This window comes from Polypterus senegalus, chromosome 17 (genome assembly GCF_016835505.1).
Source record: "Polypterus senegalus isolate Bchr_013 chromosome 17, ASM1683550v1, whole genome shotgun sequence".
In the NCBI taxonomy this organism is placed as follows: Eukaryota; Metazoa; Chordata; class Cladistia; order Polypteriformes; family Polypteridae; genus Polypterus; species Polypterus senegalus.
Window position 1 is genome coordinate 77798022 of NC_053170.1, and position 12740 is coordinate 77810761.

General features: G+C 36.4%; 1 protein-coding gene across 1 annotated transcript in view; it reads left to right on the forward strand.

Moving 5' to 3' along the window:
- The first annotated feature begins 8246 nt into the window (after positions 1 to 8246).
- Positions 8247 to 12740, forward strand: part of rnf19b (ring finger protein 19B) — a 43708-nt gene continuing 39214 nt past the window's right edge. Inside the window, exon 1 of the mRNA XM_039739401.1 lies at positions 8247 to 8330. The gene's annotated coding sequence lies outside the window, so the exon portion shown is untranslated. The remainder of the gene's footprint in view (positions 8331 to 12740) is intronic.

Sequence of the window (12740 nt, forward strand, 5' to 3'; positions counted from 1 at the left end):
CTGGTAGTTGATAGTGCTGAGTTCAATAATGACTCAAAAATCCTTCTCATAAGGTGTTCTTTCGATTTTCAGACATCCCATTGTGCATTGAAACCTAACATTTTTACTTCCTATATGTAATACTTTATATTTACTTACATTAAATTTAATCTGCTACAAATTTGCCCAAGCCTGTATGTTGTCCCAAGTCCCTCTGATTCATATGCTAACATAACCAGCTTGTTACTTATATTCCTATCCAAATCATTTATATATATTAAAAATAGCACCGGCCTTGGCTCTCACCAATGTGGAACATCACTCTTAAAGGCAGCAAATTTTGATCTGGTTCCTTGCACCATAACCCTTTGCTTCCTATGTCTGAACCAATTTTACACCCATCTATAAACAACTTCCTGAACTCCCACTCCTTTCAGTTTGATACCCAGCCTCTCGTGTGGCACCTTATCAAAGTCAAGATAAATAATATCAAATGCTCCACTTTTATCATATCCTTTTGTTGCCTCCTAATAAAATTCCAGCATGTTGGTTAGACATGACCTCCCTTTTATGAACCCGTGCTGAATGTTCAGTAAAACCCCTGTTGTTGTTATTTATTGCTCAAACATATCCTTAATAATGCCTTCCATTAATTTATTAGTGGTGCATGTTATGCTTACTGCCCTATTGTTGCTTAGATTTGCCTGGTCACCCTTTTTATATAATGGGATAATATTTGCTATTTGCCTGCTTTTTGGAATTCCCCAGTGTGCAGAGACTTCCTAAAAAATGCATCAAAAGTTTATATATATACTCACTAACCTCATTAAGAACTTGAGGGTAAATATTATCTGATCCTAGTGATCTATTTGATTTTGACCTATTTAATCTAAACAGTACTTCTCCCTCTACAATTTCCAAATCACTCAGTATCTCCTTAGTAGTCCGTTTTACTGCTGGGAGTTTATCTACTTTCTCACATTTGAAGACCTCAGAATAATGTGAGTTTAGAGCATCTTCTGTTTTACTATCTGTATTTTTTAGTTACTCTTTACTATTCCTGATTCACTTTGCCTCCTCCTTGACCATTCTTTTATTCTTTTTTTTTATTTTTACTGAAAGAATCTGGGTCATCTTTCATATTATCTAATACTAGCAAAATACCCGCGCTTCGCAGCAGCGAAGTACTGCCTTAAAATTTTTATTAAGAAGAAAATTAAACCTTTTTAAAGTGAGGGAAAATATACCAATAATTATTTGTTAAGGATCTCTTTGTATACTACAATTATGAGTTCGGCCCTCCGGTTGTAATATGACCAAGCTGTGCGCTGAGCTTACTCTTGAGCATGCAATGTACAGTTGGCCATGTAAACAGTAATCTTGTTTCAAATCTCACAGCTTGGATTGCTGCTGTCATAATCAGTTTGAGTTTCATGGTTTGTTTCAATTATGACAGTATTTGTAGGACTTGTGTTGAAGAGATATTCGGCATCTGTCAAGCGTTGAAAGTATACAACCGGTTTCATTGATAACTTCACATCCAGCTTTTAAGAGTTTAAACATTCATAAACATCAAAGTGTCCACTACTGAAATCGTCACCTGTGAATCTAAGATGTTTAGGAGGCATTGCCGGTTGTCCAAAGGTGTAAAATATTTGGCCATTTCGGTACACTTGAAAGCGACAACCGAACAATTCAGCGACAGCTATCAACTCACATGCAGATGCATAGGTGAAGGGCTTAAGCATTTCACTCTTATAGTGCTCCTGTGTAGTATAATTATCTCCTGTACCGTCATCAGTCCACACCTTGAACCTGTCCCAGTCATTCAATACATAAGACAGAATGTTCCTCCGGATATCAAGAGTGAGCCTGATATGGCCGTGCAATATGTAACAAAGAAAATGGAAAAGGTAGGTGCCATCTCCGGGCATGGAAACCACTCGGTAAGTGACAGTTCTTTGATCGATGGTGATCACCTCGATAGACATGTTAATGGGGGTACGGTTGGAATGATAAAGGAAATGGGTACTTGAACAATGTAAAGTAAGTCTAAAATATCTACACAATAACTAAGATGGGGCCATAAATAAGAAAGTTCAACATGGCGAACGTTGTCAACCGTTATGACCGTTACACGTAGAATTTTGAAATGAAACCTGCTTAACTTTTGTAAGTAAGCTGTAAGGAATGAGCCTGCCAAATTTCAGCCTTCTACCTACATGGGAAGTTGGAGAATTAGTGACGTTGGAAAGTTCAATATGGTGGCTGACAGTGGCGTCATACCACCGAAATAAGTATGTACATTGGTTTCGGTTAGCGCGGGAAAGCCGCCTACCAAATTGGCGAATGTTGTCGACCGTTATCGACCGTTATGACCGTTACGTGTAGAATTTTGAAATGAAACCTGCTTAACTTTTGTAAGTAAGCTGTAAGGAATAAGCCTGCCAAATTTCAGCTTTCTACCTACACGGGAAGTTGGAGAATTAGTGATGAGTGAGTGAGTGAGTGAGTGAGTGAGTGAGTGAGTGAGTGAGTGAGGGCTTTGACTTTTATTAGTATAGATATTCCTCTCTAATTGCCTTTTATCATCCCTAATATCCTTCTTATGATTGCCCTCATGTTCTCATATGTCCTACAATTCACATTGGAGTTATTAGTCTTATACACCTTATCCACTGCATGTTTTTTTAAAATGTCCTACTAATTCCAAATTTAAGTATGTACTCGTCCTGCATTACATGTAAAACATGTAAATCTATCCCACTGCTCCTCAACTGTCTCTTCACCCTTAAAATCTTTTCCTAATTCATCTCCCTTAGACTTTCTGGTAAAAATTTGCCCTACAAAAGTTAAACTTAACAGTTTTAGTATTTGCAATCACACTTTTCCAAAACACTGAGAACTGTATTATGGTCACTTCACCTTCATAGTTCAATCACCTCTACACCCTCAATTCTATCCTGATTATTACAGAATACTAAATCCAGACAGCTAAGTGCTTTAACATACCAAGTTAAAAACAGTCACTGATTACTTCTAAAAATTCCAGCTCTTTTGCTCTTCTATTTGCAAAGTTATCTCAGCTAATACTTAGGTAGTATGATTATATTATCATCCTGTAAACTTTTCTTTTAAATTTTAGTAGAACACACATGATCCAACAAACTGGTCTGCAAAGGAGCTGAATGTGTACCCAGGTCTTTAGTATTGAAGAGAGAGAGGAGAGCTTGAGGGTATAAAGAAAGCAATGAAGATTTTGCCATTGGTTTCTTGGGTGCACACTGAACATAAACTCAACTGTATGCTTTTTTATTGGTGCAAAGCCTTATCCATCAACCTTGGCCAAGTCTGACTTATAGTCGTTTTTGTCAATGACTAAGGCAATAAATAGTACAAAATAGTACATTTGACTGTGATTGATAGTGTTATGAGAAAGGGATCTAGATGTTGCATATCAAAGAGAGGTAACAGAGAACTCATGCTTTGACTTAAGTAGGAGTTTGATATTAAAAGTCATAAAAAGGGAGAGCTGCAAATCAGGGTAGAAGCTGCAGCTCAAGTTTTGTGTGCCACACCAAAGAAAAGAGGGTAATGCTACTTTCTTGTACAGCAATGGGGAATGTAAGTTTGCAGTGTTCTAAGAAATAGATATCTACATTTTTAAAACTTGGATTCTCTCTACTAATCTCCATTTCCAAGCACACAAGCTGAAGCTCACAATTTTCATCACACATGACCCTGGAGGCCAGGGAGGTCTTCTCCAAATCTCCTTCCAGATTTAAGCATAATAAATAGAATGACTTTAGACTTGTTAAAAATGGAATTGTTGTAAAAACAGCACTTTCCTAACAACCTACAGAACATTTCCCTCTCTCATCACCTCATTTTCTGTGATCTTGACCTATAATCATTTGCTAGAATCTGTAATTGAATAGAACAGAAAATATTTTTATAATTGTTCTTGCTAATACTTTAATTGAATGTTTGAAAATACATAAAATTATAGTTTACTGCATTTTGGAACATGAGAAAAGATTAAATTCTTTAAAATGTTACACTTAAATTATCATACATTAATATTGCTTGTTGTATAATATGGAACAAAAATTAAACTTCAATGTAAAATTTTATTGTGGATGGCAGCTTTTTATTTAAACAATAGAAACCTTACTTTAATGAAGTAATGTCTTTGATTCATTCGACATTCATTTGTTTTTTTATTGTTTAGAACATGATTCCAATACAAGGTTAAAATTAATTAACTTAGGTACTATTGTGATTGGGTGGCACGGTGGCACAGTGGTAGTGCTGCTGCCTCGCAGTTAGGAGACCCGGGTTTGCTTCCCGGGTCCTCCCTGTGTGGAGTTTGCATGTTCTCCCCGTGTCTGCGTGTGTTTCCTCTCACAGTCCAAAGACATGGCGATTAGGTGGATTGGCGATTCTAAATTGGCCCTAGTGTGTGCTTGGTGTGTGTGTGTGTCCTGTGGTGGGTTGCCACCCTGCCCGGGATTGGTTCCTGCCCTGTGTTGGCTGGGATTGGCTCCAGCAGACCCCTGTGACCCTGTATTCGGATTCAGCGGGTTAGAAAATGGATGGATGGATGGAGATATTTCAGGATTTTATATTTTTTAATTGTATGCATTTAATCATAACTCTACATATTTTTTTCAATTAGTGAAATCATCTTTTACATTGATTATTACAATGTATTTTAAATATGAAATCTGCACATGCCAAAATTGTAGAAGCTGCCTTGGAGAAAGGTATCAGCCAAATAAAATAAGAATTTTAGATCCAGCTTCCAGTGGGATGATTAGCATGACTCTTTTCATCTAAACATTTTTGTATCAACAGCCAATAATCAATTATTAAATGTGCTGTTTAATCATATGGTTTGCTAGTTCTTGCATCCTATCAGATCAGTTGTCTGTAATATGTTTTATTTATTTTCTGAGAACATCAAAACGTTTTGTGACTAGGAAAAAACTAGTACTTCTCTGTCCTTCACTTTCCCCCCTCTTTCTTATTTGCATATGTGTTTATATATGACCAACATAGACAGGTGCACTTGAGGTCAAGGTATCTATTGTTTGATTCTCTTGTTATTTGCATTTGATTGTTATTTGGCACCTAGTTATGTAAAGGATGAGGAAAATGATACTGTTTGCAGATGTTTAACAGTTAATTAAAAATATGCATTCTGAATGTTAAAACAAGTGTGTACGTTAATTACGTTTCAGTTGCAGTCACTGCTGTCTTCTGGATACTAGGCCTGTACACGTTTTGTTTCATGTCAAAAATAACTGTTACTAAAAGTTGCCATTGGGTAAACACCAAGACATTTCTGACCCAACCCACGTTCCATACCAGATACTGGCTGCCTTCCAAATAGTTAGGATCATAGACACATATAGATAGATGCCGCATTTACTGTGTTGCCCAGTCAACACGATATGTCAGTGCGTCCACCATATTGTGAGTGGCAAAAGTGCCATTTAACCTAATACAGGTAGATGCAGAAACCGGGTTTTCTGATGAAAAAACAACGTTTAAAACAGTATCGTTTACATACAACAGATTTTGGTGAATCATTTAAATGCAATTATTTATATCCATTTATACACTAATAATGGCAATTATTAAATAATAATAATAATCATTATTATTATTATTAAATAATTCCTCCCATATAAGTAACATTTCCCGGACTGCCTTCTTCCATCTCCGAAACATTTCTAGACTTAGTCAGGTTCTTACGCAACACAGTACTGAAATATTGGTTAATGCCCTAGTCTCCAATACAAAATACTGCTCTTAACATTTAAATCTCTAAACAGTCTTGCTCCTCCCTACCTCACTGATCTCCTACAGACTTACACTCCATCTCGCTCAAACAGATCCTCATCTGCAGCTCTACTTTCTGTACCACACATCAAACTCTGCTCTATGGATGCCTGAGCATCTCTCTGTACCACACATCAAACTCTGTTCTATGGGAGCTCGAGCATCTCTCATAGTGCTTCTCAACTCTGGATTTCTCTTCCCTTTCATATACAGCTCGATCCAATAACACATTTTAAAACTACCTTTAAAACTTATCTTTTCAAACTGGCATACCAATTTTGCACTGTTACTGCCAGTTATCTTTGTTTGTCTTTCTTTTAACAGTGAAATGATACACTCAATGGTAAAAATAAACAATTTTATTGTATACAAATTTCTGAAAATATTTAACTCATTTCTCTCTCAATCTTTATCTCTGACACACATGCGTACACACACACACACACACAATGTGGTTACTTAAATATATGCAGGGCAGGATCTAAAATCCTTGAAACGGAACTGTCTTACATAGCTTTTTCTGTGTGTTGCCACTCTGTAATTTGAGAGTATTCAGTCTGGCAATATGGTGCAGCCTTAGTTTGTGGAAGACAGACACAACTAAAGACATGAGCATAAAATGATGGTTGTCAATTTCAAACTTTGTTTCCTCAATGTGATCCTTGAGAAAAAACACATCATCTGAATCATAGACATAGAATTAATAGATGGTGCATGACCAGCAGCATTGTACATCAACGTCGCCACTATATTGAGAGTGGCACTGCTGTGGAGTGAAGTAATGGATAAAGATGCCTCACACATGTGCTGCTTTTGGGATTGTGCAAATTGCTGTACGCTCCAATCTAGATCCCGGGGGATTACATTTCATAGGTAAGGCTGAACAATTGTTTTGATTATGTTTGGCTATTATAAAATCCCATTTTATAATCTTAACTTTAGCTACGCCAGGCTAAACTAGCAAAGCTATGCATTTATGTGCTCAAGTGAGCCTCCAAACAATGTTTTGGCTAAATGTATTTAGTCACTAACTAAGTAGATTGTTGTTAGCTGTTAACGTTTATCAAACTTTGAAGGTTTCCCAAAGAAATCCACCTCAGGAAGCAGTGGGAGGTAGCCTTTAGATGGAATTTTGAGAAAGCTGTCCTGTGATGTGTGTCGTGCTAGTTTGGTAACAGATACTGTACTGGCATCATATGATCAAAGCTACCACTTGCTCACATTAAAAACAAAGGAAGTTTGATGATTCCTTCTGAGGGTACAGTCAAGGTGGTCAAAGTAGATGAGCATGTTATCTGACAGTCGACATTAGGGCACGCTGTCAGTGTATCTTTAATCAATCAGTTTATTCTGGCTGAGATTGGTTCAGATAATGTGTTTTTTCTCAAGGAGCACATTGAGGAAACACAGTTTGAAATTGACAACTATCATTTTATATTCATGTCTTTAGTTGTGTCTGTCTTCCACAAACTGAGGCTGCACCATATTGCCAGACTGAATACTCTCAAATTACAGGATCTGAGTGAGTGAGAGTCTGTAGGAGATCAGAGAGGTTGTGGAGAGCTTCAAATGTTAAGAGTGGTATTTTGTATTGTATTCAGTAGTGAACAGGGAGCCAGTGAAGCTGAGAGAGAATATGTGTAATATGTTCAGTGGATTTAGAACAGATTATTATCCTGGCAGCAGAATTTTGAAGAAGTAGTAAGCGATGGATACGTTTTTGTGGGATGCCAGATAGAATAGCATTATAGTAATCTGTACATGAGGTGACTCAGGCATTAACCAATACTTCAGTACTGTGTTGCATAAAAACAGGATGAAGTCTGGAAATGTTTTGGAGATGGAAGAAGGCAGTCCGAGAACTGTTACTTATATGGGAGGAATTATTTAATAATAATAATAATTATTATTATTATTTAATTGCAATTATTAGTGTATATAAATGGATATAAGTAATTGTACTTAAACGATTCGCCAAAATCTGTTGTATGTAAACGATACTGTTTTAAACCTTATTGTTTTTTCATCACAAAACCCGGTTTCCACGTCTACCTGTATTAGTTTAAATGGCACTTTTGCCACTCGCAATATGGCGGATGCGCTGACGTATCGTGTCGACAGGGCAACACAGTGAATGCGGCGTCTATCTATATATGTCTATGGTTAGGATTACGTAAGGTTACATACGCGTTTTGAAACGAAGATTTCTTTTAACACCGCCCAAAAAAATGAATCCGTTTCACTGGGGGCGGAGACTGCACGTGTCGCTCAAGCCGACCTGGCCCATGAGTGATTTAGGTTTCGATGATACTTCTTCGTCCTACAGTATGCACGGAATAAGTTTTCCAAACAAGGCATGTTGCGTCACTGGGTTTTCCCCTTTGACGTCAGGCCGCATCACTCTTCTGGGAGGTGAGAGCCTTTGATTGCGGAAGGGTTTATTTACTGAAGCAGCCTGCTTGCTGGCTTGATCAAGCTGGCGTACGTCGTGACGGTGCTAACAGGTATTTGCAGGGTTTACGACTGAGGTGGCAGTATTCTGTTTCTAACTCCTGGGGACGAAATGGTTTAAGATTAGCGAACAGTTTGATCGCAAAATCGAGAGCTGTAGGGGGTTATGCTCACCGCTGTCTTTTCCAATTCAAACTTGTATTGAAATGCACGTTTCACTAAAATGGCTGATATGATCTGGGTGGTCAGAGACGGTGTTCATATCTGGGCGATTTAAACCATGGCCCTCTGGAAAGTATCCTTGTAAACGACAGCATAAAATGATTTACTTTAAAGAACACCAGGTGCCTATTTCTATTCATCCGTCTATACTTTCTTTTAGCGTATAAGTCCAACTTGCAGTATTTAAGTGGACATTTAAGTGATCATTTCAATTCTGCCTTGTGCTGCCTTGAGAAACAGAAAGCAATATGGCAATTACATATGGGAATACCAGAAATGGATGAAGGAATTACATTTCAGGTTGTGCGAACAGAAATTGTATTCTACATAAATGGCATGATTATTTTGGAAACACTACTGTGATAAGAGCAAGCTGCTACACCGTATATTGTAATCACAGATACAAATGGCAGGTTAACAAACTTAAATGCATCCTATGAACCAAGAAGATAAGTTATAAAGTGTACGGGGTGAGCCAGAGAGAAAGATGCCGTTTTTGACCCGTGTAAGTCGAGATTCTCCAGACTGTGTAGTAGTAACTGGCATTTCAGAATAACTGTGTATATGTAAAGAATATGTTATGCTGTGAATTGTACTTTGATTAGAAAGTTTGATTTCTTTTTCTAAATGTACAGTTTATTCAAAATTATATGAGTTAATTTTTGTTAAGTGCTTGGATGTAAAGAGGATTATGTATTATTTAGCCTTATGTATTATGTTTTGTTTTTAAAACATTTAGTTGTGTCTTTTCTGTGATTTGACTGGTGTCCAATCCTGAACTGGTTCCTGTGTTGGCCTTAATTTTGCTAAACAGGCCATCGTTGTCAAGGAACGTGAATTAGATTAGACAGTTTCAGGAAATGGATGGATGAATACGTTTCTAAAATTTATTTTACTTTTAAATGGTACCAGTGTCAGTTGATCAGTGTAGTTTTATTCCTAATGCCAAAGTCTGTAAATGAAGTCTTAAGACAATGGAGGAAGTGTTGATATTTTCTTTTATGTCATAATAATGTTTTGCTTATACAGTACTTTTGCTATTGAATGTGTTACATGTTGTGCAAAATACAGTTTTGTGCACTATTATGAATCAAAACTCCATCAACCATCCATCCATTTTCTCAGTCCAATTTAGGTTCACAAGGATAAGTCAAAAGGAACAAGACATTTTTATCACCCCTAAAAAAAACAAACAAACAAAGAAAAAAAAGAAAATGCCACATTGCAATAGCAGACAGCTGCACAATGAAATTCTGCCTATTTAAGGAAGCAATTCATAAAGGAAGACACTAGTAATTAAAATTAGAAAAATTTAAAAAATGAAACAGGATAAAAATAAGTTGGGGTATTTTGAACTGTGAGTTTTTTCACCTTGTATTCAAGTACACACACATATATAATTTGTTTTTTTCCCCCAATTTTAATTCAGCTTATTTTGGTATTGTGGTATTCATTGGGTTGCTGTGACAACTTCTCAGGTAAAATGGAAATAAAACTTTTTAAAAGTAAGTTCATAAGAAATACACGTAAAGATACAGATTTGTTTAAACTGACAGGTAAGCAAAGTAGTTTTAAACTACTTAACATAAACAGAGATCATCAATATCTGGCTATTAATTAACTGTTTAACAAAAGCCAGTTTGATGGTTTTTCTATTAAAAACATTCTTAAACAGTCCAAAACCCTAAAATCAGATTCATGAATTAGTTAAAGTAATAGCGTGAAACACAGTGTTCTTACTTGTTAGAGAAGCCTATTGATAATATTTTTAATACATATTGTTGAAACCGCCTTTTGAGGTACCAGTGAAGCTGTACAGTCGAATAAAATTAAACATGCCATATAATACAGTAATATTATCAAAATAAATTCATACATATTCATAAATAAATACATAGAAATACAATGACATGTATGCGTAAATATAATCAATAACAATCTCAAAAAAATGTTGATGTAGAATGTCTGTAAGTAATTCCTGCAGCTTAATCTAAAAGACTTGTACTACAATATCAGGTCTGTGCTCCGGTCTTTGGGTATCCAACAGTGCATGTAGCAATTCCGGCCAAGCAGAATTACATGTGAAAGTGATAAATAAATGAGGCTGTCCGAGTTTACGTACTATGGCCATGGCATCCTGAAAGTTTTGTTGCATGTATCTTGGACTTCCTGGAAATGTGGACGGTAATATGATCATTTTGTCTACACGTGCGTTGTTATTTTCAGCGTTTGCTTGCAGTGTGTCTGACTGTCCTTTGTATTGTTCCACGCGCAAATCTTGTTGATCTAATCTGAGATAGTTGAGACACGCGCCCTTTGTTTTAACATACGCATCTACCACGTACTGTTGGAATAGTTTGCCACTGGAGTGCAAAATACTAAATGTATTCCTCATTTCTAATCTGTGCGCGTAAAATTGGCATTGAGTAAGCCTTCTTTGCTTGGCGGTTCTTTTATCGGGAACATGTTGTAAATCTTTGTGCCAGCCAATGTCTCCGTAATGGAATAAAAGTGGGTAAACCATAGGATTGCAATTCATATTGAGCGTGGAAATCTGTTTACAGGAGTTTCCTATGGGACAGATGCATATGTCCCTTTCCGCAGGCGGTTTGCCATCTTCTCCAACGAAAATCGCTGAAACGTTGGTGTGACATGTCGGGGCCTTGTATCGTTGTAAATCCTGCCTAGGGTTTTCCTTGAAAAGCATTCGTACAAATGCTGTTGGACTGGACTGAGCGATTTCATGCATGTGTTTGTATGATTTAGCGAAGGGTTGTGGACGCGGAAGGAGGATTAGAGATGGCTGGCGGGGATCTGTCGTGCGTATCCCATGATGCGGGAGGAGGGTTAGAGTTGGCGGGCGGGGCTCTGTCGTGCGTATCCCATAGTCGGGCGACTTAGTGAATTATATATATATATATATATATATATATATATATATATATATATATATATATATATATATATATATATATATATATAGATATAGAGAGAGAGAGATTTTTTTTTTTTTTACATTTACATGAAAAAAACTGCCTTAGTAATGCTCGTATTATGGGATTCACACAAGAAACACTGTAATCTAGGATAACACCATAATTATTCTATTTTGTAGTAGGAGATAAAACCTGGAACAGATAGAGTAAAACTTTCAGTGTACCTCAGGATGGGTTGAGTTGCAATGAAAAGCCTCTCAGTTTTTTACCCATTTAACATTAAAAATTACACTCCATCTAGGCGTTTATTTCATTTAGAGAACAAATCAGATTCCTAGGGGTAACCTATAGGGAAAAATATGTATTTGTTCAAAATTTGAGTATCAACCCCAATGGAAATGTAATCCAGGACAGTAAATAATCTGAGTAAGAGGAAACATATGAATATTAAACAATAGGGGACCTAACACGGAACCCTATATAATGCCCTGAGCAAAAGATGGATCTAAGAGTATCAATTGAGACAGGCTGATACATGTCCGATAGAAACAGTAGGACTTAAACCAGTCAAGAGACATTCCAGTAATTCTACAAAATGCCTCCACATGTATTTAAAAATACTGTATATTATGATTAACTGTATTAAAGACAGTTGTTAGACCAAGAAAAGTAAGTATATTTAAATGACCAGAGACAGCAGCTACTCTGACTTTGTTTAAAATCTTATTCAACGCAGTTTCAATGCTGTGAAAAAAATAAGTAAATATTAATACCATCAAAACAGATACACAAAATCCTAACTAGAGGTATTCAAGCAGCTCATTAATATTCCATCTGAGATTTTATTTGGCTGAGATCCGTAAACTCAAGAAAAATGCTTGGCAAAAAATGGGATACTGGAAATTAGCCTGTAATTTTTAAAAATCACACAAATTGATTCAAGTCTTCTTGAGAACAGAAACAACCAATGTAACTTTAAGTTCAGATGAAACAATGCCAGAGTGAAATGATACATTGATGATATCAAGAGAGCTGAAAGGAAGAGTAACAAAATTTAACCAAATGCATGTAGTCAAGCTGATTAGTAATAGCTCTTACTTTTAAAACATGCACAGTTAATAAATCAGTTTTTACCTAAGCACAAAAAAAAACTGAAAAATACTTTAACTAAAGGAGATGGAGAAGAGAATGGTGCATTCTGTGAAAAAAAACCAAAAACTGATTACAGCAGGTATTGATATATAGACTGGATTCTTTTTCAGGAATTCAGTATGTAAATTGGCAGATGCATTATGTAGAAAAATG